We start from the raw sequence: 6,228 nt of genomic DNA, 5'->3' as shown, positions 1-6,228 counted from the left end.
CACATTGTTTTTGTACAGCTGACAGTCTTCAGCATAGAACATAGAACATAGAACAATACAGCACAGAACAGGCCCTTCGGCCCACGATGTTGTGCCGAACATTTGTCCTAGCTTAAGCACCCATCCATGTACCTATCCAATTGCCGCTTAAAGGTCACCAAAGATTCTGACTCTACCACTCCCACGGGCAGCGCATTCCATGCACCCACCATTCTCTGGGTAAAGAACCCACCCCTGACATCTCTCCTATATCTTCCACCCTTCACCTTAAATTTATGTCCCCTTGTAACACTCTGTTGCACCTGGGGAAAAAGTTTCTGACTGTCTACTCTATCTATTCCTCTGATCATCTTATAAACTTCTATCAAGTCACCCCTCATCCTTCGCCGTTCCAACGAGATAAGGCCTAGCACTCTCAACCTATCCTCGTACGACCTATTCTCCATTCCAGGCAACATCCTGGTAAATCTTCTCTGCAAAGCTCTCCAAAGCTTCCACACCTTTCCTAAAGTGAGGCGACCAGAACTGCATGCAGTACTCCAAATGTGGCCTAACCAAAGTCCTGTATAGTTGCAACATCACTTCACGACTCTTGAATTCAATGCCTCTGCTAATGAACGCTAATACACCATAGGCCTTCTTACAAGCTCTATCCACCTGAGTGGCAACTTTCAAAAATATATGAACATAGACCCCAAGATCCCTCTGTTCCTCTACCTCACTAAGAACCCTACCGTTAACTCTGTATTCCGCATTCTTATTTGTCTTTCCAAAATGGACAACCTCACACTTGGTAGGGTTGAACTCCATCTGCCACTCCTCAGTCCAGCTCTGCATCATATCTAAGTCTCTTTGCAGCCGACAACAGCCCTTCTCACTATCCACAAATCCACCAATCTTCGTATCATCTGCAAATTTACTGACCCACCCTTCGACTCCCTCATCCAAGTCATTAATAAAAATTACAAACAGCAGAACTGATCCCTGCGGAACTCCACTTGTAACTGGGCTCCAGGCTGAATATTTGCCATCTACCACCACTCTCTGACTTCGACCGGTTAGCCAGTTTTCTATCCAATTGGCCCAATTTCCCTCTATGCCATGCCTCCTGACTTTCCGCATAAGTCTACCATGGGGAACCTTATCAAATGCCTTACTAAAATCCATGTATACTACATCCACTGCTCTACTCTCATCCACATGCTTGGTCACCTCCTCAAAGAATTCAATAAGACTTGTAAGGCAAGACCCAACCTTCACAAATCCGTGCTGGCTGTCCCTAATTAAGCAGTCTCTTTCCAGATACTCATAAATCCTATCCCTCAGTACCCTTTCCATTACTTTACCTACCACCGAAGTAAGACTAACTGGCCTGTAATTCCCGGGGTTATCCCTATTCCCTTTTTTGAACAGGGGCACAACATTCGCCACTCTCCAGTCCCCTGGTACCACCCCCGTTGACAGTGAAGACGAAAAGATCATTGCCAACGGTACTGCAATTTCCTCTCTTGCTTCCCACATAATCCTAGGATATATCCCGTCAGGCCCGGGGGACTTGTCTATCCTCAAGTTGTTCAAAATGTCCAACACATCTTCCTTCCTAACAAGTATCTCCTCGAGCTTACCAGTCCGTTTCACAGTCTCCTCTTCAACAATACGGTCCCTCTCGTTCGTAAACACTGAAGAAAAGTACTCATTCAAGACCTCTCCTATCTCTTCCGACTCAATACACAGTCTCCCACTACTGTCCTTGATTGGACCTACCCTCATTCTCGTCATTCTCATGTTTCTCACATACGCATAAAATGCCTTTGGGTTATACTTGATCCTATCCGCCAGAGATTTTTCATGCCCTCTCTTGGTTCTCCTAATCCCTTTCTTCAGGTCCCTTCTGGCTATCCTGTATCCCTCCACTGCTCTGTCTGAACCCTGTTTCCTCAACCTTATGTAAGCACCCTTCTTCCTCTTTACAAGACATTCAACCTCCCTCGTCAACCAAGGTTCCCTCACACGACCATTTCTTTCCTGCCTGACAGGTACATACATATCAAGGACACATCGTATCTGTTCCTTGAAAATGTTCCACATTTCCACGACATCATTCCCTGACAGCCTATGCTCCCAACTTATGCTCCTTAGATCCTGTCTTACAGCATCGTAATTACCCTTCCCCCAATTGTAAAACCTACCCTGTTGCACGCACCTATCTCTCTCCATAACCAAGGTGAAAGTCACAGAATTGTGGTCACCATCACCAAAATGTTCACCCACTAACAAGCCCATCACTTGTCCCGGTTCATTACCGAGTACCAAATCCAATATGGCCTCCCCTCTGGTCGGAAAATCTACATACTGAGTTAGAAAAGCTTCCTGGACACACTGCGCAAACACCGCCCCATCCAATCTACTTGATCTAAAGAGCTTCCAATCAATTGTGGGCGGCACGGTGGCACAGTGGTTAGCACTGCTGCCTCACAGCGCTAGAGACCCGGGTTCAATTCCCACCTCAGGCGACTGACTGTGTGGAGTTTGCACGTTCTCCCCGTGTCTGCGTGGGTTTCCTCCGGGTGCTCCGGTTTCCTCCCACAGTCCAAAGATGTGCAGGTCAGGTGAATTGGCCATGCTAAATTGTATGGGGTAAATGTAGGGGTATGGGTGGGTTGCGCTTCGGCGGGTCGGTGTGGACTTGTTGGGCTGAAGGGCCTGTTTCCACACTGTAATTAATCTAATCTAATCTAATCTAATCTAATCTAATATTTGGGAAGTTGAAATCGCCCATGACTACTACCCTGTGGCTTCTGCACCTTTCCAAAATCTGTTTCCCAATCTGTTTCTCCACATCTCTGCTGCTATTGGGGGGCCTATAGTAAACACCCAACAAGGTGACTGCACCTTTCCTATTTCTGACTTCAGCCCATACTACCTCCAAAGGCAGATCCCCCTCAAACTGCCTTTCTGCAGCCGTTATACCATTTCTAATTAGCAACGCCACCCCCCCCCTCCTTTTTTACCACCCTCCCTAATCTTACTGAAACATCTGTAACCAGGAACCTCCAACAACCATTCCTGTCCCTCTTCTATCCACGTTTCTGTGATGGCCACAACATCGTCGTCCCAGGTACCGATTCACGCCATAAGTTCACCCACCTTATTTCTGATACTCCTTGCGTTGAAGTATACGCACTTGAACCCATCTCTGTGTCCGCAAGTATTCCCTGTCTGTGCTACCTTCTTCACAGTCTCCCTACATTCTTGGACATCCTGACAAACAGCTAGCCTACTTGCTGGACTACAAGTCCAGATCCCATCCCCCTGCCAAATTAGTTTAAACCCCCCTGAAGAGTGCTAGCAAACCTACCCCCCAGGATATTGGTGCCCTTCTGGTTCAGGTGCAACCCGTCTTGCTTGTACAGGTCCCACCTTCCCCAGAATGCAGTCCAATTGTCCAAATACCTGAAGCCCTCCCTCCTACACCATCCTTGCAGCCATGTGTTCAACTGCACTCTCTCCCTATTCCTTGCCTCACTGTCACGTGGCACCGGCAACAACCCAGAGATGACGACTCTGTCTGTCATAGCTTTTAGCTTCCAGCCTAGCTCCCTGAGCTCTTGAGTGACCTTCCCACCCCTCTTCCTACCTATGTCATTGGTGCCAACGTGCACCACGACTTCTGCTTGCACACCCTCCCCCTTAAGGATTCTGAAGACACGGTCCGAGACGTCTCGGACCCTGGCACCCGGGAGGCAACAAACCACCTGAGAGTCTCGCCCATGTCCACAGAACTGCCTGTCTGTCCCTCTAACTAGAGAGTCTCCTATAACTAGCGCTCTCCTCCTCTCCCCCTTTCCCTTCTGAGTCTCAGAGCCAGACCTCGCGCCACAGACCCGGTCACTGAAGCTGACCCCTGCTACCCCAACAGTATCCAAAGCGGTATACTTATTGTTTAGGGGAACGACCACAGGGGATCCCTGCACTGCCTGCTTCCTCCCCTTCCCACCTCTAACTGTTACCCAGCTACCTCTGTTCTCTGGCGTAGCTATGTCCCTGTAGCTTCTATCTATCACCCTCTCAGCCTCTCGAATAATCCTCAGTTCATCCAACTCCAGTTCCAGTTCCCTAACTCGTTCTGTGAGGAGTAGGATCTGACTGCATTTCCTGCAGATGAATTCGGCAGGAGTATCGGTGGTCACCCCTACCTCGAATATCCTGCAGGAGGAACATTCCACTCAAATATCAATCACTTACCTTCCCGACGAGCTCTGCGCACCAACCTCACTTCCGCCCAGCTCGCGCCGCTCTCTGCTGTGAGAAGACCGTTGGCGTCGAGGTAAGTTCTTTATATATCAGTCACTTACCTTCCCAACCAGCTCTGCACTCCAACCTCACTTCCGCCCAGCTCGCGCCGCTCTCTGCTGTGAGCATCTTTGAGAGGTTTGACTTGGTATCACAAGTCAACCCTATCCCTATCACATACTCCCAGAACAGGGACAGCATACTGTTTGACACAGCATAAAGGTCTCTCTATACTATCGCAACAACCTGTTTTCACTACTGAACCTCAGAATTTGCCCCGAGCAGTCCTGAGATGGAAGAGACTTGAAATTCAGTGCTGACAATGATCTTTGTCCTGCCAGCTCAGCCCTGTTCTATTTTAAAGTTGTGTCTCCTCTGTGGACTGTCTCAAACCCTCTGCACACATTCTGATCTCCTGATGCTCTTGCTGAGGGGAGAGGGGAGTGTCACGTGGGTGAGGGCACAGGAGAAGCGAGCGTTGGACTCCCAGTCAGACCCAGAGAGGGTCAGCAGGCTGCTGACACTGTAGGTGCTGTCCGAAGCTCGCAGGTAGTTGCTGGTCTGAACCCCGTCCGAAATGACTGCACCGTCCTTCTTCCACTGCACCTCCAGCTCATCGGGATAGAAGTGATTGGCAAGGCACACCAGGGTGGCAGTGCCCTTGGCATTGACCTGCTCCGGGGAGGGGGGCAGCAGGGTCAGCTTCGGCTGAGAGTTCTCACGGCCTGAAAGACAAGACAAACAATTTTAATCCCTGCCAAACAAATGGATTTTGACTCTCAGCATATTCACTGGCAAATCAATCTTATTGAACATTTTAGTCAATACAGAATAAACCAGACCCCAAAAGAACAGACATTGTTCACATTGCTTCTTGGGATTTGAGTGTCACTAGCAGGGCCAGCATTTATTGCCTATCCCTAATTGCCCCTGAGAAGGTGATGGTGAAAGAGAAGGGACAGTTTTGGACCATCGTTTATGGAATGAATGTGGGCAGCTGGAAGGGCTATCAATGGGGGAGCATTTCAGTGACAGTGATCAGAACTCAGTGAGATTGAGAGGAAGGATGGAAATGGAGAACCATGGAGCAAGTGTAAAAGTTTTCATTGGCGAATGACCTATTTTAATAAACTGTGTGGTGATTTAGCAAAAGTGGACTGGCACCAGCGACATGATGGGAAATCAGTATCAGGGCAGTAGAAGCCCTCGCAGGATTAGACAGAGACCATTCAGAATCTGTTCCCACAAGGAGTAAGGGTGGGACTCCCAAATCTAGACTCTCAGCCTGGGATGTCAAAAGGCAGCCAGAGTAGGGCAGACCAAATAGGGAAGGTGATGTTGGTTATCTGGAGTTCAAACCTGCAGAAAGCTGAGAGGAGGATAGAGGATGCAGGGATGAAATTAAACAGGATCTGAGTAAAGCAAAGAGCTGACAGGATGAAGTATGTCCAAGTGAATCAGGGTAATCCCAACGAACAAGAGGATTGGGGTCATGTACTGACATAGATTGGGAACTGGTTGGCAGACAGGACAGAAACGACAAGTCTGTTTCTGAATGGCAGGTAGTTACCAGTTGTCGTACCGCAGGGATCAGTCCTTGGTACCTAGTTATTCATAATATATAATAATACAGTCATAGAGTCAGCGAGACCCAAAAGGCCCATCAGACCATTGTGTCCATATTGGTCAAAAAACAATAACCTAATAATTCTCATCCATTTTTCCAGCATGAGGGAATTAGATGTGGTATGTGTTCAAGAAGGAATTAGATTTGGTTCTTAGGATTAAATGGATTAAAGAATGTGGGGAGAAAGCAGGAACAGGGACTGTGTTGGATGATCAGCCATGATCATATTAAATGGTGGAGCAGGCTTGAGAGGCTGAATGGCCTATTCCTGCTGCGATTTTTGATGTTTCTCCCTATTGCTCAGATAA

The sequence above is a fragment of the Chiloscyllium plagiosum genome, unplaced genomic scaffold (assembly GCF_037043375.1).
Source record: "Chiloscyllium plagiosum isolate Xiang-an unplaced genomic scaffold, Cpla_swu_hap1 HiC_scaffold_9, whole genome shotgun sequence".
NCBI lineage: Eukaryota > Metazoa > Chordata > Chondrichthyes > Orectolobiformes > Hemiscylliidae > Chiloscyllium > Chiloscyllium plagiosum.
This window is presented reverse-complemented; position numbering follows the sequence as displayed.